This window comes from Chiloscyllium plagiosum, unplaced genomic scaffold, assembly GCF_037043375.1.
Source record: "Chiloscyllium plagiosum isolate Xiang-an unplaced genomic scaffold, Cpla_swu_hap1 HiC_scaffold_5, whole genome shotgun sequence".
NCBI lineage: Eukaryota > Metazoa > Chordata > Chondrichthyes > Orectolobiformes > Hemiscylliidae > Chiloscyllium > Chiloscyllium plagiosum.
The window spans coordinates 21,117,438-21,140,926 of record NW_028270143.1 but is presented as its reverse complement, the minus strand read 5'-3'; positions in this window follow the sequence as shown (position 1 = coordinate 21,140,926).

Below are 23,489 nucleotides of genomic sequence, written 5' to 3'. Positions count from 1 at the left end.
CTCCAAGACTTCCGTTTCCCCGGCCCTCAATGCCTCATCTTCACCATGGATATCCAATCCCTCTACACCTCCATCTGCCATGACCAGGGCCTCCAAGTCCTCAGTTTCTTCCTGTCCCGATGTCCCCAACAGTTCCATCGACACTCTCATTCGTTTGGCCGAACTAGTCCTCACCCTTAACAATTTCTCCTTCAAATCGTCCCACTTCCTCCAGACCAAAGGGGTAGCCATGGGCACCCGTATGGGCCCCAGCTATGCCTGTCTCTTTGTTGGCTACGTGGAACAGTCCATCTTCCGTAATTACACCAGCACCACTCCCCACCTCTTCCTCCGCTACATTGATGACTGCATTGGCGCCACCTTGTGCTCCCATGAAGAGGTTGGGCAATTCATCAACTTCACCAACACATTCCACCCTGACCTTAAATTTACCTGGACCATCTCTGACACCTCCCTCCCCTTCCTGGACTTCTCTATCTCCATTAATGATGACCGACTTGACACCGACATTTTTTACAAACCCACCGACTCCCACAGCTACCTGGATTACACCTCTTCCCACCCTACCTCCTGCAAAAATGCCATCCCGTATTCCCAATTCCTCCGCCTCTGCCGTATCTGCTCCCAGGAGGACCAGTTCCACCAAAGAACACACCAGATGATCTTCTTTAGAGACCTCAATTTCCCTTCCCACGTAGTTAAAGATGCCCTCCAACGCATCTCGTCCACATCCCGCACCTCCGCCATCAGACCCCACCCCTCCAACCATAATAAGGACAGAACCCCCCTGGTGCTCACCTTCCACCCTACCAACCTTCGCATAAACCAAATCATCCACCCACATTTCTGCCACCTCCAAATAAACCCCACCACCAGGGATATATTTCCCTTCCCACTCCTTTCCGCCTTCCACAAAGACCGTTCCCTCCGTGACTACCTGGTCAGGTCCACGCCCCCCAACAACCCACCCTCCCATCCTAGCACCTTCCCCTGCCACCGCAGGAATTGCAAAATCAGCGCCCACACCTCCTCCCTTACCTCCATCCAAGGCCCTAAAGGAGCCTTCCACATCCATCAAAGTTTTACCTGCACATCCACCAATATCATTTATTGTATCCTTTGCTCCCGATGCTGTTTCCTATGCATTGTGGAGACTGGATGCCTCCAAGCAGAGCGCTTTACGGAACATCTCTGTGACACCTGCACCAATCAACCACACCGCCCTGTGGCCCAATATTTCAACTCCCCCTCCCACTCTGCTGAGGACATGGAGGTCCTGGGCCTCCTTCACTGCTGCTCCCTCACCACCCGACACCTGGAGGAAGAACGCCTCATCTTCCGCCTCGGAACACTTCAACCCCAGGGCATCAATGTGGACTTCACCAGTTTCCTCATTTCCCCTTCCCCCACCTCACCCCAGCTCCAAACTTCCAGCTCAGCACTGTCCCCATGACTTGTCCTACCTGCCTATCTTCTTTTCCACCTATCCACTCCACCCTCCTCCCTGACCTATCACCTTCATCCCCTCCCCCACTCACCTATTGTACTCTATGCTATATTCTCCCCACCCCCACCCTCCTCTCATTTATCTCTCCACCCTTCAGGCTCTCTGCCTGTATTCCTGATGAAGGGCTTTTGCCTGAAATGTCGATTTTACTGCTCCTCGGATGCTGCCTGAACTGCTGTGCTCTTCCGGCAGCACTCTAATCTGAACCCTACAATCAGTGATAACTAAACCAGCAGCTTCCCATGCAAGACCAGAAGCAAAGCTGTATCTTTAATCTGTAAAGATTCAACGCTACTGTATAGCATTCTCAATCTGGCAGGGGTCAATGTAAACCGAAAGGCTGGAGTCCAGAGCAAAATTTGTTAAAGACTGTTACTACAATAACAAAAATATAAATTGCTGAAAAGCTCAGCAGGTCTGGCAACATCTGTGGAGAGAAATCAGAGTTAATGTTTCAGATCCAGTGACCCTTCCTCTGAGCCCTGGTTCTGCAATCACTGTTACAGCTGCACTGGCATCAATCTCCATAAGAAAGGGGTGACCATTTAACCATACGTTTGTTTTGATTGGTTCTGATCTGAATGTTGTTAAGCAATTTAACTTCTCAAAGCCAGATGTAGGTGGTATTTCCTGGGTGTATACTCTCCTGAATACACTCTATCAGTTCCCTTACTCAATTCAGGCACGGTGGGACTCTTTTGTTATTTTGAGTCACATACCGACAGCAACTACAATGGCTTGCCGGCCTGGATCCTGAAGACAACTTTAACCATTTCATCGAGGCTTGGCTTTGTTTTGGGCTTTTCCTGTGGGCTGACAGAGAGTTCCTCTGTCCAGGATATGCCCTGAGTGAGGCTATGCAATTGCCTTCACTCAAGTGATGTTCCCCCAACCTCAGTCAGCCTGTAACACATACGCTCCACTTGCTACAGTTTCTAATGACAAAGCCAGTTGTAGTGCCCGTTGGAAGTCCAGTTGGACCTCAGCTCGTAGGAGCTTTTGCATAGTTATATCATTAATTCCACATACCAAACAGTCTCTTAACATCTCATTAAGGGTTGAAACAAAGTCGTGTGTCTCTACGAAGTGATCTCAACCTAGTCAGAAATCCCAACATGGATTCCCTGGTTCTCAAACTGCTGAGTAAAATTGATAGTGTCTCAGAATTAGAGGAGGCTTGTGGTCATAATATTCCTTAACTAAAGCCATCAGCTCTTGAAAGGTTTCAGTATCTGGTGCCTCAGGAAACATTAGGCTCATAATAACCAAAAAGGCTGCAGATGCACAGGCTGTTAGAAGTATTACTTATTGCTTTTCATCTGGCCCAATGTCATTTGCCCGGAACAAATAACACATCCTTTCCTGGGCCCAGTCTTTGATGGCAGGATCGAACGAGTCAAACTTCCTAAATAATGCCATATTGTCAGAAATACTTACCATGAATCAAAGACAGCTGTTGTGAGCAAATTTCTTCAGGAGCATATTTTTTCGCTCATCACCACTGAAGTAACACCACAGAGGCTGGCATTCCGTCACCAATCACCCTTTATTGACACATGAAGCATACTTAACACTGGCCAGGCTTCCTCAGAACGCGCAGAATCTCTGACACTCCTCCGAGGCTCCCTGACTGGATCAGATTAACAGCCCCAATCAGGGAACTCATATTCAATGAGATCAATCTGGCTGACCTCGTTACAATTGCTAGTAGAAGAGTCTGTTGGTTTTTTGGTTACGTTTTTGACTGGCACAGGCTAGTGAGCTGAAGGGTGTTTTTCTGTGGTGTATGTCTGTAGATTCTAACTCAGTGCTGTGATCAGCATTCTGAAGCCAATTTCCATGCATGGAACTTTGTTGAGATTGCTTAGAGGAAACAGTGTTGCCAACATATTACCCCACCCCATGTGTGATGTTAATTATGCCTGTTAACCCAATACATTTCACACAATCAGGAAGGAGAGATCATATCCAGAGTGAGGCTCAGCCCCAGTGAATATATATTTTTGGAGTTTTGAAACAGCATAAGAGTTCAGTGTAGAGGGGAAGAGGTGCTTTTCAGATAAATTGAAGCCAGATTTGGTGGCCCAGCACAAAGCAAAGAGTGACATCACAGGAATAAGGCCCCAGAGCCAGACCAGATCTATCCAAGGTTACTATGAGAAGTGAGGAATGAGATTGCTGCGCCTCTGGTGATGATCTTTGCATCCTCACTCTTCACTGGAATAGTACCAGATGTTTGGAGGGATGCGAATGTTGTTCCTCTATTCAAGAAAGGGAATAGGGAAATCCCTGAGAATTACAGACGTCTGTGGTAAGCAAGGTACTGGAAAGGATGCTGAGAGATAGGATTTATGACGATTTAGGAAAACAATGTCTGATTAAAGATAGTCAAGATGGCTTGGTGAGGGGCAGATCATGCCTCACAAGCCTTGTTGAGTTCTTCGAGGATGTTGCCCAAGGTCGAGAAGTGGATGTGGTTTACATGAATTTCAGTAAGGCATTTGATGAGGTGCCCCACAATAGGGTCATTCAGAATGTTAGGAGGTATGGGATACAGGGAAATTTGGCAGTCTGGATACAGAATTGGCTGGCCAAAAGAAGACAGCGAGCGGTAGTGGATGGAAAGTATTCCACCTGGAGGTCAGTGACCACCGGTGTCCTGCAGGAATCTGTTCTTGTGCCTCAACTCTTTGTAGTTTTTATAAGTGACTTGGATGAAGACGTGGAAGGGTAGGTTAGTAAGTTTGCCGTTGACACAAAGGTCGGTGGTGTTATAGATAGTATAGAAGGATGTTGCAGGCTACACCAACACATTGACAGGAGTTAGAGTTGGGCTGAGAAGTGGCAGATGGAGTTCAACTTGGAAGGTCAAATTTGAATGCTGAATACAGGGTTAAAGACAGAATTCTTGGCAATGTGGAAGAACAGTGGGATCTTGGGGTCCACATACATAGATCCCTCAATTTAGCCACCAAAGATAATCGAGTCGTCAAGAGGGCATGTGGTGTTTTGGCTTTCTGTAACTGCAAGGTTTTGCTGCAGCTCTATAAAACCCTGGTTAGACTACACTTGGAATATTGTGTTCAGTTCTGGTCACATCATTAGAGGAAGGATGTAGATGCTTTTGAGAGGATGCAGAGGAGATTTACCAGGATGCTGCCTAGATTGGAGGGCTTGTCTTATGAAGAGAGGTTGAGTGAGCCAGGGCTTTTCACACAGGAGAGAAGAAGGAAGAGGGGTGACTTAATAGAGATGTACATTGCAATGAGAGGCGTAGATAGAGTAGATAGCCAGAAACTTTTTCCCCAGGGTAGAAATGGCTGTTCATGAGGTGTCAGAATTTTAAGGTGATTGGAGGAAGATACAGGGGAGATGTCAGAGATAGGTTCTTTTCGCAGAGGATGGTGGGTATGAAGAATGCACTGCCAGAGGTGATAGTAGAGTCAGAGATATTAGGGACATTTAAGTGACTGCTGGACAAGCACATGGACGGCAGTAAATTGAGGGGTGTGTACGTTAGGTTGATCTTAGATTAAGATAAATGCTTGGCACAACATTGTGGGTTGAAGGGCCTGTACTGTGCTGCACTGTTCTATATTCTATGAAATTGTAAATTCATTGGTTGTTAATAGCTGCCAATTTAACGATCTATTGTAAGTTACTTTCAGATTAAAGTAAATAAGGTAAATGTTTTGCACATTACAAACTAAAAGACCAGTAGGGAATTAAAAACAAAACAAATTAAGAACCAAATCACTAAAATGGAGTTGCCAGGTCAGGCAATGTGTTGTACCTCCGTGATTTGACGGGTTGGAGTCTAAGCTTCAAACTATGCAACACATCAGGGAGGGGGAGTGTTACCATAACACTGTGTTTCAGGAGGCAATCGCAACTCTTAGATTAACTACCTTGAATTCAGTCAATGGTCTTGGACCGGGAGGTGTGAAACTGAGTGGGGCAAGTAGAGGGATCCCAAAGGTATTGCTGAAGGAGCCTCACCCCTTGAACCTGTCTAACAGCTATGAGATTCTTGCTCCCGATGTGGGCAACAGGGCAGGATGTGGGACAAACTGACCAGAACACCATGGTTTAGTGAGCCATTCATGAGGGGGGAGAGAGAGAAATGTAGTTGTAATGGGGACCCCACCACCAGCGATATATTTCCCTCCCCTCCCCTATCAGCGTTCCGAAAAGACCACTCCCTCCGTGACTCCCTCGCCAGATCCACACGCCCCACCAACCCAACCTCCACTCCCGGCACCTTCCCCGGCATCCGCAAGAAATGCAAAACTTGCGCCCACACCTCCCCCCTTACTTCCCTCCAAGGCCCCAAGGGACACTTCCATATCAGCCACAAATTCACCTGCACCTCCACACACATCATCTATTGCATCCGCTGCACCCGATGTGGCCTCCTCTATATTGGGGAGACAGGCCACCTACTTGCGGAACGTTTCAGAGAACACCTCTGGGACACCCGGACCAACCAACCCAACCACCCCATAGCCCAACACTTTAACTCCCCCTCCCACTCCACCAAGGACATGCAGGTCCTTGGACTCCTCCTTCGCCAGACCATAGCAACACGACGGTTGGAGGAAGAGCGCCTCATCTTCTGCCTGGGAACCCTCCAACCACAAGGGATGAACTCAGATTTTTCCAGTTTCCTCATTTCCCCTCCCCCACCTTGTCTCAGTCAAATCCCTCAAACTCAGCACCGCCTTCCTAACCTGAAATCTTCTTCCTGACCTCTCCGCCCCCACCCCACTCTGGCCTATCACCCTCACCTTGACCTCCCTCCACCTATTGCATTTCCAACGCCCCTCCCCCAAGTCCCTCCTCCCTACCTTTTATCTTAGCCTGCTGGACACACTTTCCTCATTCCTGAAGAAGGGCTTATGCCCGAAACGTCGATTCTCCTGCTCCTTGGATGCTGCCTGACCTGCTGCGCTTTTTCAGCAACACATTTTCAGCATGGGGGATAGTATAGTCAAGGGAATAGACACTGTTCTCTCGGTCAAGAAGTGTGGAGTTGTAAAAGCACAGCAGATCATTCAGCATCTGAGGACAAGGGAATCGATGTTTCAGACGTAAGCCCTTTATCAGAATGTTCCTTATGGCCAGGTTCTAGACTCCTGAAGATTGTGCTGTCTCCTTATGCCCAGGTTCAGAATATCTCACCTGGGATGCACAGTGGGAGGGGAAAGAGCTTGTTGCCGTCCATCAATTATGAAGGAAGAACATTCTTTGTTGTCCACTACACCACCAATTTTGGTATCATCTGCAAGTTTACTAACCATATGTTCACATCCAAATCATTTAAAAATAAGGACAAAACAAATTACCTTGTTTTGATTTTTTTTTAGTCTAAGACCATATCTCTAGTCCTAGTCTCCAGGATTCTGGTCTCAGCATGGTTCAACTGGAATCCGTCCCGTTGGAACAGATCCCTCCTGCCCCAGTCTTGTTGTCAGAAACAGGAAAGTTTCTGCTGAGATAATATGCACAGTTAGGAGCTAAATCAGAAAGCAGAGCCAACACAGTAATTCCAGATTACTACCTGGCACAGTGTCAACAAAATTAAAGGGATAAATGTGTAGGCGAAATAAGTTGAATTCATGAGACATAGACATCAAGACTGGGGCAGGAGGGATCTGTTCCAATGGGATGGATTCCAATTGAAGCATGCTTGGCCCAGAATCCTGGAGACTAGGACTATAGATATGGTCTTAGAATGAAGAAAAAATCAAAACAAAGTCATGTAAAATGGGAGAAAAAAATAGAGAGAAATCGCGTCCTTTATTTGTCATGTATGTAAATGATTTGGATGTGAATATAGAACATATGGTTAGTAAATTTGCAGATGACACCAAAATTGATGGTGTAGTGGACAACGAAGAATGTTACCTCAGAGTACAACAGGACCTTGATGGGCTGATGGGCCAAGGAGTGGCAGATGGAGTTTAATCTGGTTAAAAGTGAACGATTACATTTTGGAGGACAAATCAGGGCAGGACTTAATGGTAAGGTCCTGGGAAATGTGGCTGAACAAAGATACTTTGGAGTGAAGGTTTATAGTTCCTTAAAAGTGGAGTTGCAAGTAGATGGGTAGTGAAAAAGGCGTTTGGTATGCTTGGCTTTATTGGTCAGAGCATTGAGTATAGGAGTTGAGAGCTCATTTACAGAACATTGCTTTGGAATACTGAATTCAATCCTGGTCTTCCTGAAAGATGTTGTTAAGTTGAAAGGGTTCAGAAAACATTTACAAGGATGGCCAGAGTTGGAGAGTTTGAGCTACAAGGAGAGGCTGAATAGGCTTGGGCTATTTTCCCTGGAGAATCAGAGGCTGAGGGGTGACATTATAAAGGTTTATAAAATCATGAGGAGCATGGATAGGATAAATCGACAAAGTCTTTTCCCTCGGGTGAGGGAGTCCAGAACTAGAGGGCATAGGTTGAAGGTAAAAGGGGAAAGATTTAATGTAGAATCATAGAACCCCTACAGTATGGAAACAGGCCCTTTGGCCCAACAAGTTCACACTGACACTCCAAAGAACAACCCACCCAAACCATTCCCCTTTTTTCACCCCTGACTAATGCACTAAACATACACATCCCTAAATACTATGGGCAATTTAGCATGACCAATTTACCTGACCTGCACATCTTTGGATTGTGGGAGGTAACTGGGGACATGGGGAGAATGTGCAAACTCCACAGATAGTCACCCCAGGTTAGAATTGAACCCGGGTCCCTGACACTGTGAGGCAGCAGTGCTAACCACTGAGCCACTGTGCCACCCCAGCCTAATGCTTTAAAAGGGACCAAAGGGGCAACTTTTTCATGCAGAGGGATGTGCACGTATGGAATGAGCTGTCAGAGGAAATGGTGGAGGCTAGTATAATTACAGCATTTAAAAGGCATCTGGATGGGTATATGAATAGGAAGGGTTCAGAGGGATATGGGCCATATGCTGGCAAATGGAACTAAATATATTTAGGATATCTGGTTGGCATGGATGAGTTGGACCAAAAGGTCTGTTTACATTCTATCAATCTCTGTGACTCAATGCCTCTAAATAGGACTGGATTAGTTTAGGATATCTGGTCAGCATGGATGAGTTGGACTGAAGGGTCTGTTTCTTTGCTGTACAGCTCATGACTGCATGACTCTAAATGGCTTATGAGAATTGATAAGGTTCCGCATAGAGGTTAGACTATAAGACTACAGCAAATAGTGGCACGGTGGCACAGTGGTTAGCACTGCTGCTTCACAGCGCCAGAGACCCGGGTTCAATTCCCGACTCAGGCGACTGACTGTGTGGAGTTTGCACGTTCTCCTCGTGTCTGCGTGGGTTTCCTCCGGGTGCTCCGGTTTCCTCCCACAGTCCAAAGATGTGCAGGTCAGGTGAATTGGCCATGCTAAATTGCCCGTAGTGTTAGGTAAAGGGGTAAATGTAGGGGAATGGGTGGGTTGCGCTTCGGCGGGGCGGTGTGGACTTGTTGGGCCGAAGGGCCTGTTTCCACACTGTAAGTAATCTAATCTAAAAATAGGACCAGCAGTAGGCTGCTCAGCTTCTTGAGCCTTACTCCACCATTCAGCAGGAGCATGGTTGATCTGAAGTTCCACATGTTTACTTTCTTCCCTTTCCTCCACAACTTTTGATTCCTGTACTGATTAACAGTCTATCTATCTCAGCTGTAACAATACACAAGGGCTCTTCCCCCACAGCTCAATATGACAAAGGGTTTCAAAGGCTCATAATCCTCTGAGGGAAGAAATTCATCCTCCTGTCAGTCTTAAAGTGGCACCCCTTTATTCTGAAACTATGCCCTCTGCTTTTTGACTCTTCCATGAGGGAAATGTCCTCTCAGCATTTACCTTGTCAAGACCCTGAGGAATCCTATATGTCTAAATTCTCACTGAATAGTGTCCTAACTTGTTTAGCCTTTGCTGATAAGACAATCCCTCTGTACCAGGGATCCTCCTAGTGAACCTTTTCTGAGCAGCCTCCAATGAAACAATATCCTTCCTTAAATAAGGGGATCAAAGCCGCTCAGAATATGCCTGATGTGGTCTCATCAGCATCTGGTAACGTTGCAGCAAGACTTTTCTATTTACCTCCCCCAACCCCCTTGAAAAAAGGGCCAACAATCCATGAGCCTTCCTGATTATCTGCTGCAACTGTACGCGAGCTTTCCATGTTTCATGCTCAAGAACTCCCCCAAGTCTGTTTGTGTTGCAGCTTTCTGTAGCTTGTCTCCATCGAAATAATACTTATTTTTTGTTCTCCCTTTCAAAATGAATAGCTTCACATTATAGTCCATTTGACAACTTTTTGCCCATTTACTTAACCTATCAATATCTCTCTGTAAACCTTTTGGATCCTCTTCACTACTTGCCTTTCCCCCACTTTCGTTTTGTCAACAAATTTGGCTCCAGTACATTCATGGCGTGGTGGCTGAGTGGTTAGCACTGCTGCCTCACGGCACCAGGGTCCCAGGTTTGATCCCAGCCTCGGATGACTGTGTGGAGTTTGCACATTCTCCCTGTGTCTGCGTGGGTTTCCTCCCACAGTCCAACACTGTGCAGGTCAGGTAAGTTGGCCACACTAAATTGCCCATAGTGTTAGGTGCATTAGTAGAGGGAAATGGATCAGGGTGGATTACTCTTCGGAGGGTCGGTGTGGACTTGTTGGGCCGAAGGGCCTGTTTCCACTCTATAGGAATCTAATCTAGTTCTTTCCTCCATGGTAGTGATATATATATATATCATATTTGTTGGGGAAGAAGTAAGTTATTCAGAGCGTGACTCGCTCGCAGCAGTCCAATTTAGAAATAAAGCATCACACAAGCCTTGAGTGTTGACACATTTATTTGTGATATTATGGGAAGAAACAAGGAGACCAGCTCAATTGGATTGTCCCAAGTCACTCCAATGGAATATATATAGTTGTGAGATATTATAGATTACAATCGGCTAACAGTTAGCAGGCTGTTAGTTGCAGAATAATGGGCAGGCATAAGGCAACTTGCCCAGCATTAGCTCCAGTCATGTAGCGTCTGGAGAGTGTCGGTTAGTGGTTGATAAACAGGTGTTGGCATACAATAGGTCATTGCAAAGAGAAGAGTGGCTTCATGCAAAGCAAGGAATTTGCACAGCTGCAAGGCCAACCTTCTCAGGCAGGCATGGGAAACAAGCTTTCTACAGGGCAGGCACTGAATGTAAGGCAAAATGGTTGCCACACATTAATATGTGACAAAATGGCTTCCACAATATTGTAAACAGGTGAAAACTCATCACAGATCTCTGTGAAACTCCAGTGGTTACAGGTCACAAATAAAACAATCTATCCCTCTCACAAACTGCCTTTTCACTTATTGTTTCATCTGCAAATTTGTCTAGAATACAACGGCCTCAGTAGTAAATGTTTTAAACAGTCCCAAGCACTGATCTCTGCAGAACTCCACTGGTCACAGGTTGCCAATCTGCCAAAGAACCCCTTATTGCCACTCGCTGTTACTTACCCATTAGTCAATTCTCTATCCATCCATACTACTCAAAACGCCATGAGATTTTAGCTAACGGCTTAACCTTTTCAGTGGTACCTTGTCAAACATGTTCTGGAATTCCAAATACAACACACGTACTGGTTCCTGTCTATCCACTCTGATTGAAACTCCCTAGAAAAATTCCAATAAATTCATCAGACTTGACTTCTCTTTCATGAAGGCATGTTGACTCTATTTGTTTAGATTAAGAGTTTCTAAATGTGCTGCTACTATTTCCTTAAAAATGATTCCACTATTGTCCTAACAATAGATATTGGGCTAATCAGCCTATAATTATCCACTTCTCGCCTCTCTTCCTCTTCGAATAGGAGTCTCACATGAGCAGTTTTCCAATTCTCTGGCACTTCTTTATGATTCCAAGGATTTTTTGGAATATTACAACCAATGCACTATTTCTGTTCTACTTCTTTGAGGGTCCTAAAATGGAAACCATCAGGGCCATGGAACTTAGTTGCCTTTAGTCCCATTTATTTGTCTAATATTACGTCTCTAGTGATGGTGATTGTACTTAATTCCTCCTCCATGTTCTTCCGCATTAATAGGATGCTCAAAGTCTCTTCTGCCATAAAGACTGATGCAAAATATCTGTTTAACTCCTCTGCCATTCTCTGGAACCTTATAAACTGTACAGCATAGAAAGGGACCCTTCAGTCCAACTTATCCATGCCGACCACATATCCTAAATAAATCTAGTCCCTTTTGCCAGCATATGGCCCATATCCAAAGAACAAATAACAAAGAACAAAGAAAATTTACAGCCCAGGAACAGACTCTTTGGCCCACCAAGCCTGAGCGATTCCAAATCTACTATCTAAACCTGTCAACCAATTCCTAAGCATCTGTATCCCTCTGCTCCCCACCTAATCATGCATCTGTCCAGATGCATCTTAAATGACTCTACCGTGCCTGCCTCTAATACCTCTGCTGGCAACACGTTCCAGACACCTACCACCCTCTGTGTGAAGTACTTGCTGCATGTATCCCCCTTAAACTTTTCTCCTCTCACCTTGAAAGCTTGACCTCTCGTTATTGAATCCTCCCCCTGGGAAAAAGCTTTAGATTAGATTAGATTATTTTACAGTGTGGAAACAGGCCCTTCGGCCCAACAAGTCCACACCGACCCACCGAAGCGCAACCCACCCATACCCCTACATTTACCCCTTATCTAACACTACGGACAATTTAGCATGGCCAATTCACCTAACCTGCACATCTTTGGCCTTTGGGAGGAAACCGGAGCACCCGGAGGAAACCCACGCAGACACGGGGAAAATGTGCAAACTCCACACAGTCAGTCGCCTGAGGCGGGAATTGAACCCAGGTCTCTGGCGCTGTGAGGCTTATCTCTATCCACCCTGTCAATACCCTTCATGACTTTGTAAACCTCAGTCAGGTCCCCCCCCCTCAATCTCCTTTTTTTTAATAAAAACAAACCTAACCTACTCAACCTCTCTTCATACCAGGCAACATCCTCATAAACCTTCTCTACACCCTCTCCAAACATCCAACTCCTTTTGGTAATGTGGCAACCAGAACTGTACACAGTATTCTAAATGTGGACAAACCAATGTCTTGTATAATTTTAACATGACTTGCTAGCTCTTATACTCAATACCCCGTCCAATAAAGGCAAGCATACCATATGCCTTCTTGACCATTCTATCTACCTGTGCAGCAACCTTCAGGGTACAATGGACCTGCACTCCCAGATCTCTCTGCTCATCAACTTTTCCCAAGGCTCTTCCGTTCATTGTATAATTCACTCCAGAATTAGACTTGCCTAAATGCATCACCTCATATTTGCCTGGATTGAACCCCATCTGCCACTTTTCCGCCCAACTCTCCAGTCTATCTATGTTCTCCTGTATTCTTTGACAGTCCCCTATGCTTTCTGCTACTCCACCAATCTTTGTGTCATCTGCAAACTTGCTGATCATACCAACAGTGCCCTCTTCCAGATCATTTATGTATATCATAAACAACAGTGACCCCAGCACTGATCCCTGTGGAACACCACTGGTCACCTTTCTCCATTTCGAGAAACTCCCTTCAACTACTATTCTCTGTCTCCTGTTGCTCAACCAGTTCTTTATCCACCTAGCTAGAATGCCCTGCACACCATGTGACTTCACTTTCTCTATTAGTTTACCATGGGGAACCCTATCAAACCCCTTACTAAAGTCCATGTGTATGACATCAACAGCCCTTCCTTCATCTATCAACTTGGTTACTTCCTCAAAGAACTCTATTAAGTTGGTAAGGCACGATCTTCCCCGCACGAAACCACGTTGCCTGTCACTGATAACCCCTTCTTTTCTAAATATAAATAGATCCTATCCCTCAGTACCTTCTCCAGCAACTTTCCCACCACTGACGTCAGGCTCCCTGGTTTATAGTTACCCAGAATATCCCTACTTCCCTTCTTGGACAACATGTGCAACCTTTCAGTCCTCCGGCACCTCACCTGCGTGTAAGGATACCTCTAAACCCTTCCTATTCATATACCCACCTCAGCCTTTTAAATGTTGTAACTGTACCAGCCTCCACCACTTCATCTGGCAGTTCATGTCATACACGCACCACCATCTGCATGAAAAATTTGCCCCTTAGATTCCTTTAAAATCTTTCCTCTCTCACCTTAAACTGATGTACTCTAGTTTTGGGCTCACCCACCCTGGGGAAAAGACCTTGTCTATTAGTGGGGCGGCACGGTGGCACAGTGGTTAGCACTGCTGCCTCACAGCGCCAGAGACCCGGGTTCAATACCCGCCTCAGACTGTGTGGAGTTTGCACATTCTCCCCGTGTCTGCGTGGGTTTCCTCCGGGTGCTCCGGTTTCCTCCCACAGTCCAAAGATGTGCAGGTCAGGTGAATTGGCCATGCTAAATTGCCCGTAGTGTTAAGTAAGGGGTAAATGTAGGGGTATGGGTGGGTTGCGCTTCGGCGGGTCGGTGTGGACTTGTTGGGCCGAAGGGCCTGTTTCCACACTGTAAGTAATCTAATCTAATTTACCCTACCGTGCTCCTAATGATTTTAGAAACCTCTATAAGGTCATCCCACAGCCTCTGACACTCTAGGATGCCCTACCTATTCACACTCTCCTTATTACTCAAATCCTCCAACCTGGCAACATTCTTGTAAATGTTTTTCCAAATCCTTTCAAGTTTCATAAAATCCTTCCTATAGCTGGGAGACCAGAATTGCACACAATTTTCTAATAGTGATCTAACCAATGTTCTGTACAGCTGCAACATGATCTCACAAGTCCTTTACTCAGTGCACTGACCAATAAAGGCAAGCACACCAAACACCATCTTCACTATCCTACCTACCCACAACACCACTTGGTATTTGGCTCCTATCCTCCCTAACCATTCCTATTCATATACCCATCCAGATGCCTTTTAAATGTTGCAATTGCATCAGCCTCCACCACTTCCTTTGACAGCTCATTCCATACATCGAACACTCTCTGTGTGAAAATATTGCCTCTTCGGTTTGTTTTAACTCTTTCCCCTCTCACCTTAAACCTAAGACTGTTTAGTTCTGGACTCCCCATCCCAGGAAAGGACCTTGGCTATTTACCCTATCCATGCCCCTTATGATTTTATAAACTCTATAAGGCCTCCGCTGCCCCAGCCCATTCAACCTCTCCTATAGCTCAAATCCTCCAACCCTGGCAAAATCCTTGTAAATCTTTTCTGAATCATTTCAAGTTGCACAACATTGTTCCTATATAAAGGAGACCAGAATTGAATGCAGTATTCCAAAAATGGCCTAACCAATGTCAGCATGACCTCCCAACTCCTATACTTAGTGCACTGACTAATTATTTTTATTTAATCCAAGATTATGGCAACACGAGCGTGGCCATATTTATGGTACATCCTTGGTTTCCCCAAGTCCTTTACATTTGTTCATGGGATGTGGGTGTAATGAAACAGGCCAGCATTTATTGCTCGGCACTCATTGTTCTTGAGGAAGTTACTATTTGCTGCCTTCTGAAGCCACTGCAGTCCTGGGGGATCAGGGAATGCAGCAGTGCTGTTTGGAAGGGAAATCTAGGATTTTGACTCACAATTTTGGAGAAACAGCTTTATAATTCTAAGTCAGGATGGTTTGTAACTTCAGAGAATCGTCGAACTATTATGGCACAGATGGATGCCATTTGGCTTATCATTCCTCCACAGATTCTCTGACCCAGTGCCGGTCTTCTGCTTTTTCCCAATACCCCTGCTCATCGTTTATATCCAAATAATCATCATATGCAACCTCGAATGTTTCAATTTCCACTGGATTTCCAAACCTGACTGCTTGCTGTTTGAAAATGATTTTCCTTTTATCATCCTTGCCATGTATACACATCACTTTAAATTGATGTGCCCTCTAGTTCTTTTCTCTTTTATGAGTGGGAACAGCTTCTCCCGACCTACTCTATTCAGTCTGCCCATGATTTTGAAAACCTCTATTAAATCTCATCTCAGCCTTCATCTCTCCGAGGACAATAGTCCCAACCTCGTCAACCTATCTTCATAATTGAAGTTTCTCATTCCTGGGAACTATTCTGGAAAATCATTGCTCTCCAATACATTCACATCTTTTCTATAACATCACACCCAGACTGTACACAATACTCAAGCTGAGGTTTAATGAGCATCTTGTCCAAGTTCAACATGACTTTCTGGCTCTTGTACCACAATTCATCCCCAGATGGGACAGGAGCGCAGAGCTTAAATCTGATCTATTGGTTGTTGAATCCTTAGTCATGTCTATCATGTTGTTGGCCTGCAAATTGTCCTGCGTTTTAACATCACAAGGTTAGCATCTCATCTTAAGGCATGCCTGGTGCTGGTCCTGGTATGTCCTCCCAAACTGTGCACTCAGGGTTAATATCTTGACTTCTTGTAATCTTAGAATGAGGGACATACCAAGCCATGAAGTTCCAAATTCTGGCTAAGTAAAGTTATGCAGTGACTGACGGCCCACAGAGCTTCATGGATGCCCAGGTTAGAGTTGCTAGATCTGTTGGAAATCTGACCATTTAGCACAGCACAGTACCACAGATCCTGATCCACTGAGGGATTCTTCAATGTGAAAATAGCACTTTGTCTCCACAAGGACTATGCAGTGGTCACTCCTATCAACACTATCAAGGTGAATGCTTCTGTAACAGTTAGGCTGGCCAGGACAAAGTCAATTAGATTTATCCTTGCTGTTGCGCCCTTCAAAACTTGTCACAGTAGCTATATACTTTCGGATTCAAGCGATTGAATCTAGTGGTGTTACAAAACCGTTCTTGATGATAGACACTGAAATCCCAGAACCAGAGTACATTCTGTGGCCTTGAAACCCTCAGTGCTTCCTCTGGGTAGAGTTTAAAATAGAGGAGCACCGATTTATCAGCCGACAGGTGGTCGTAGCTGATAACTAGCAGCATTGATTTGAAATGCAGTTCCTGGGAGAGTGTTGGAGGTGGATTCCATAGGAGGTTTCAAAAAGAGAGTTAGAAATGTATTTGAAAGGGATGAACTCATAGGGCTACAGAGATAGGACTCGAGAGTGGGACTACCTGGAATCTGTACAGGCATGATGGGTCAAATGGCTATAAAATTCTATGATTCTATGATCTTGTCCATGTTTGATGTGATGCTATGAAACTTCATGAGGTCCAAAACCAATATTGAGGACTCCCAAGGCAACTCCTTCACAACTGTGTAACTCTGTGCTGTCATCTCTGAGGGGCTGGGGCCATCCTGCAGGTAGAACAGAATGTACCCAGGGATGGTGATGGTGGTGCCTGGGTTACTGTATGTAAGGTCTTATTCGGCAACTATAACTATGTCAGGCTGTTGCTTGAATAGCCAATGGGACAGCTTTCATAATTTTGTCATTGAGGAAGCATGACAGAGTCAACAGAGCTGGGTTTGCCATTGTCATTTTCAGTACCTCGGACACCGTTAAGTTGTCCGGCTTCGGCCAATGGCATTTTCACAATGGTGTCAAGTAGAAATTTCATTAACAAGTGTCATATGTCTGGATGTTGTTTAACTTGGTGGGAAATATAGAGGTGAGGTTATTTCCTATATGTTGCTGTCCTTGCTGGTGGAGTTGAAGGGGAAGAAGGTGCTGCAATATATCCACTAGATAGTCCATTCTGTGCCGACAAGATGTCAATGTGGGAAAGATGGTTGTATTGGGTCCATGGGCCAAGAAGCTAATCAAGCAGGCTATTCTATCTTAGATCGTGTCAAGTTAGATGCTGAGGAGATATTATGCCTGTGTAACTTAACAGGGCATACTGTGTTTCAAAGGTAAACTTCCACTAAAATTAAAGAGTAGACACCAAAAGGTCAACCGAGCAGATTTATTGATAATTTCAAACAAGAATTGGCTATACACTTCAAAAGGCAAACTTTGCAGATCTATGTGGAAATGGGATTAATTAGACAACTTTTTCAAAGAACTGGCAGAGCCCCAAAAGCCAGGTTTTTTCCATCCGTTCCAAATGATTCAATTGCTTTATAAGAAAACACTTAGCTTCTGCTTAATGTTTCTACACAACAATGTGACAGGATGACATTAGTCAGGAGGAAGGAGAACACTGTGCAAAAATAGAATTAGTCTTGTTTCGTGCTGTTCCAATTTTATCATGACCATGAGGCAGCAGTGCTAACCACTGAGCCACCATGCTGCAGGTCTCAATTGATTAATATGTAAACTCCATTCTAAAAGACTGGAGCAGCACGGTGGCTCACAGCACCGGGACCTGGGTTCGATTTCAGCCTCAGGCTGTGTGGAGTTTGCACATTCTCCCCGGGTTTCCTCCGGGTGCTCCGGTTTCCTCTCACAGTCCAGGTTAGGTGAATTGGCCATGCTAAATTGCCCGTGAAGGGGTAAATGTAGGGGAATGGGTCTGGGTGGGTTGCTCTTTGGAGGGTCAGTGTGGACTTGTTGGGCTGAAAGGCCTGTTTCCACACCGTAAGTAATCTAATCTAAAAGGGATCTAATCAGATTTTAAAGATCTTATTGATTCAACTAATGAGACTAATTAATATCAATTATTGTTGAGAGTCATTTAATTGTGATAACTGATTTATATAGTGAGTCCAATTTTCCTTATCACTGAGCATTATTTCTAAACTTGAAACCCTAACTAGTTATACCTGATTAAGGGCTTATGCCCAAAACGTCGATTCTCCTGCTCCTTAGATGTTGCCTGACCTGCTGTGCTTTTCCAACACCACACTCTCAACTCTAACCAGTTATATAAAATATAATAAACACACAAGCATACGAAGTAATAAACCTTCTCGAAATAGACCATCTAGCCTTTGATCCTGCTCCACCATTCAAAAAGATCACAGCTGACATGTTTGTGTTTTACTTTGCGTTCCTGTTTTGTTTTAAGATTACCGAAGTTCCTTTTAGGACAGATAAGGATATTTCTTTTCTATGAGATTTGTGTGACTTTGGAACTCTTCCTCACGGCAATCCATCAGCTCTCTTAGAGCTCTCTCACTTTACACTTACCAGAATACTTGCAGTACCCATGCCTTGTCATGCCATGTTTCATTTGTCAGCATATTGGCACTGCAACCAGGGCCAAAGGCTTTCAGTCCTGTCATTTTGAGGAGCTCTTTTGTGCAGAATCATCGACAGACTGCTTGTCCTGTGGTAGGAGGGGTGTCTGCTGAATGACAATTCATTCACCTCATCAATCTAACACCAACAGCATGTGCCAGCTCCCTGCGTGGCAAGCACAGTGCAAGTTCATTCAACTTAATGGACATGTCCATAAACATGGTGACAGTTAATCCTTGGTCCAATGTGGGGACAGTTGTCAGTAAGGAATCCTGTTGCTGTGAGTCATGTCAGAAGTGCTTGCAAGTTGAACTTCAGCATCTCAATAACAATAAAGTTCGCAGCAATAATGCTGCAAAAGGTCATTGTTGGTTGAAGAGGAATCACTAATCATGCAATTTGAAAGGGTCGTTGCGTCAGCCACACAAGGTTGATGCATCACCTTTCATGTATGTGTTATAAATGTGGTGTGAAGTTTAGCATTTGATGTTTGCCCAATGTTGGGACTGTAGACAACCCCTTTACTATAACATGTGGTCGTCACTCAGCCAGTGCGATATCTTCACCAAGTTGCTGCATATGCTGAGGCAGAATGTGAATGTACAATGGGAACGTGTAACCCCTTATTCAAGCACAATATGTTTCATGAAGTGTGCTCAAGTGGGGAATGCCATCAATGACTGCTCTAAAGTCCATAAACTCTTTTGCTTAGAGTAACGGGCCCTGCTACTGGTGACATATTGTTTGCTGTGGCTGCCTACCTAAGAATGTGAAGGAGGAGCAGGCTAAGAGTGGAGAACAAAAGGAAATAAGCTCAGGGACAACTCATAACCACTGGCCCCCTCAGGAGGCGGGGGTGCACAGGAGGTATAGTGCTCACCCTGACTCCAGTTCCTGGGAATGAGCAAGGCACAGACAGGCTCTGTACGTTCCAGAACAGAATTGTGGAACTGTGCTGAATGCTGGTGTGGCATCTAAGGTGTGCAGGAGTGGGATTACTAACCTTTCCTGGTGGCTACGAAGATCACTGCAGTACTTGAAGCTCAATGCAACTGGCTCCTTACATAGAGCAACAGATGACCTGCGTGATTTTTCTCCATCATGCGCTGACAAATGTATCAGGACAGTGACCAATGTCATCTGTGTGAGACCACATTAGTTTATTTTATTTCCTAATGATGAGTTCAGTGCTGCAGCTGAGGCAATCGGATTCAGGGATATAGCTGGCGTTCCCCAACCCCCCCGACATGGTGTACATATGTGGCAATGAAAGGACCAATTCAAAATGCTGAGGAATTCATCAACAGGAAGAAGCTCCAGGTTTGTTCAGGTGATCTGCGACCATTCCCACTTCCTGGAGGTGCATGCCTGCTGCCCTGGTAGCTTCCATGAATACTTCATCCTGGAGCATGCATGTGTACCTGATGAGTATGAAGGTCCAGATGCCTGATTAGACTGGTTACTTGGAAACAAGAGATACCCACTGCAACCATGGCTCATGATGCCATTGCACAACCCCCTGACTGAGGCAAATGGAATGTTAAATACTGTCTGTGCCTCAAAAAGGGCCATGGTGAAGCAAGATATAGAGTTGTTGAAGATACATTTCAATACATCTCAGGATCTCTGGGGTCCCTTCAGTACAGTCCTGACAGAGTGTGTTGCATCACTCTTGGCATGTCGTGCCCTGCACAATTAGAACAAGCAGCAAGGCAATGTGAGGAACTTGGGGGAATGACAGCAGTCTTCCAAAGAGGAGGAGAAGGACGCTGAGGAGGAGGAAGCTGACACTGTCCAAGCCAGACAAAATCTTATTCATACTTGGTTCCCACAGAAGAAAAGAGGACTCAACAATTGTTGATGACAAAACAATTTTTGGTCATGATGCCAAAATCTAGTTGGTATTGTGGGGCTTTAGTCTTGTTCCCTTTTGCTTTCTGTAAGTAAATGCTCATGTTTGTCCTTGTAGTTGTCTGACTGGTTGCTAGAATGTGATGGTCCCTTAAAGGACAATGACAAGCTTTTGGATTTCAGTGGATACTGGGAACATTGTCGCACTGACTTAACTAGGCTGATCACAAGGAATGCTGAGACAGATAAAGTGGGTGGCACGATATTTAAACAGTAACTAGGGTGAGAGAATTGGGTTGCATGTGCAAGGGAGTGTTAGCCATGTACCATATGGTTTTGTGGCTGCTATATCATGACGCTGTTAGTGAGAGGATTACCAACACAAAGGAACCTCGATTATTTCTTTCACCCAGATTACCTACAGTGTGGAAACAGGCCCTTCGGCCCAACAAGTCCACACCGACCCTCCGAAGAAAAACCCACCCCCCTATATTTACCCCTGACTAATCCACCTAACACTACGGGCAATTTAGCATGGCCAATTCACCTAACCTGCACATTTTTGGATTGTGGGAGGAGACCAGAGCACCCAGAGGAAACCCACGCAGACACGGGGAGAATGTGCAAACTCCATACAGACAGTTGCCCAAGGTGGGAATCAAACCTGGGTCTCTGGTGCTGTGAGGCAGCAGTGCTAACCACTGAGCCACCATGCCGCTCATAATCTGGCATTTAATTAAACGAACAGTCGATTAACCGACAAAATGCTCCCCACCGTATCATTCGGATAATCGAGGTTCCTCTGTACTTGTTGAGATGAACAGTGGCCTTTAAAAGATGGCGCCGGTGCAAGGAATTCGGGTGCTTCCGTGGATACCTGCAGAATGATGAGTTGTTGTGGGGACAATGCATGGTAAGGTGGAAGGAAATCAGACATGAGAGGGAGGTGAAGTAAATAGTGAGGCAAATTTGGTCAGACAAGGTGAGATATCCTGCTCAGGCTTGCACAAGAAAAACCCACCAAAAAACAGAATGCAACTCAAACCTGGTCAAAAAGACATACGATTCAGACTATAATTTCCAAGACAACATGTGACTTAGGAAGTGCCTCACAGATATCTGTGATTTTAATTGCTGAAATGTGTACACTGCTGAGTTTATGACAAATGGTCAGGGGACACTGATAGTTTATTTTGAGTTTACTTCAGAAGAATCAGGTTTCACTTTCATGCCAGTGGCAGGGCAATGTCATCCAAGCAAAAGAGCTTTCGTTTGTGAAACCTTGAAGCTGTGAGAGTTTGTGTAGAAATTTTCAAACTGTTCGAACTGAGAAGACGTTATGGTGGCTCAGTGATTAGCACTGCTGCCTCACAGCACCAGGGTCCCAGGTTCGATTTCAGTCTCGGGCGACTGCCTGTGTGGAGTTTGCACGTTCTCCCTGTGTCTGCATGGGTTTCCTCTGGGTGCTCCGGTTTCCTCCCACAGTCCAAAGATGTGCAGGTCAGGTGAATTGGCCATGCTAAATTGTCCATTGTGTGAGGTGCATTAGTCAGAGGGAAATGGGCCTGAGTGGGTTACTCTTCGGAGGGTCGGTGTGGACTGGTTGGGCGAAGAGCCTGTTTCCACACTGTAGGGAATCTAATCTAATCTATGTCACCACCAGATTCCATGCAAGGTTCCCCTGTTTGTTATAGTTCCAGACGAGATACCACAAACTGTTAACTGGATGAGGAAGATTGAACTGACACCCCTTATTTATTCATCTACCTCCTCAATTGGTTACAACAAGGATAGTTTTAAAAGGATCCCTTCTCTGGTGTATACTTTTGTCCCAGACCTAAATGAATTTGAGTTTTAATAGGGGCCAATTTAACCAGACTTTCTTGAATTAACAAAAAGAGTGAATTTATTCCTTATTAGACATAAGAAGAATTAATATTGCAACATAGAGGTGGCTCAAAACTAACAGAAGTTAAAAAGATTACAGATCAGTATCTAAATTGTTTGCAAAGAGCAGATAATTGAACATTACTGCTGTTGTTGTGAAGGTTACTGTCACAATAAGAGATGGCTCCAAAACTAACAGAAGTTAAAAAGATTACAGATCAGTCTCTAAATTGTTTGCAAAGAGCAGATAATTGAACATTACTGCTGTTGTTGTGAAGGTTACTGTCATTAACACTGGTAGCTGAACAGTTCTTTATTTTTGAGATTCTTGGTTTTGTAGGCTGATGGAAGTACTTTTGTTCTGATCCCCTTTTTATCTGGATTGCAGCACTTAACTCAGATTGTTCTTTGACCCCACTACGCTTTACACTCACACACACTCTTACATACTCACTTCCTCACGCAGACCCTCTCTTATACACACACTCTTTCTCATACACACATCCTGCATACTCTCACCCACCCACACACCCTGCATACTCTCACCCACATACACACGCACTCTCTCACAGACCTATATCCCATCACACTCATATACACACTCTATCCAGCACGCACACACGTAAACACACACTCTCTCATGCACACTCACATGCACGTGCACACACTCACACTCTTTCTCTCTCATGTGCATGCACACACACACACATCTAAGTGTATGGGGTGAATTTGCCTTTGTAGAGTTGTATTTGCAGACACATTCTATTTTGCTCAAAAGTACACAATCTGCAGGCAGTCAATCCATGTAACATTTTATAAATTCCAACTTTGCAAATAGAACCAGTCTGACTCAAGATTGGGATAGAGACAAGCTCTAACCTTGCACCTTTAATGCATTCTGAGTTGAGACATCACTTTTTTTCCTAAAACCTTAAGTTATCTCGAGAATGTGACTTAACACAAGTTCTGGGATTTACATATTAATGAACCAAAACCTACAACCCACTCTAAAGGATGAAAGACTTTGACGGTAGTCTAGGTTTGTCCCATATATCATTTCAGTTGCAAGACACTGTAATCTTTTGCTATAAAG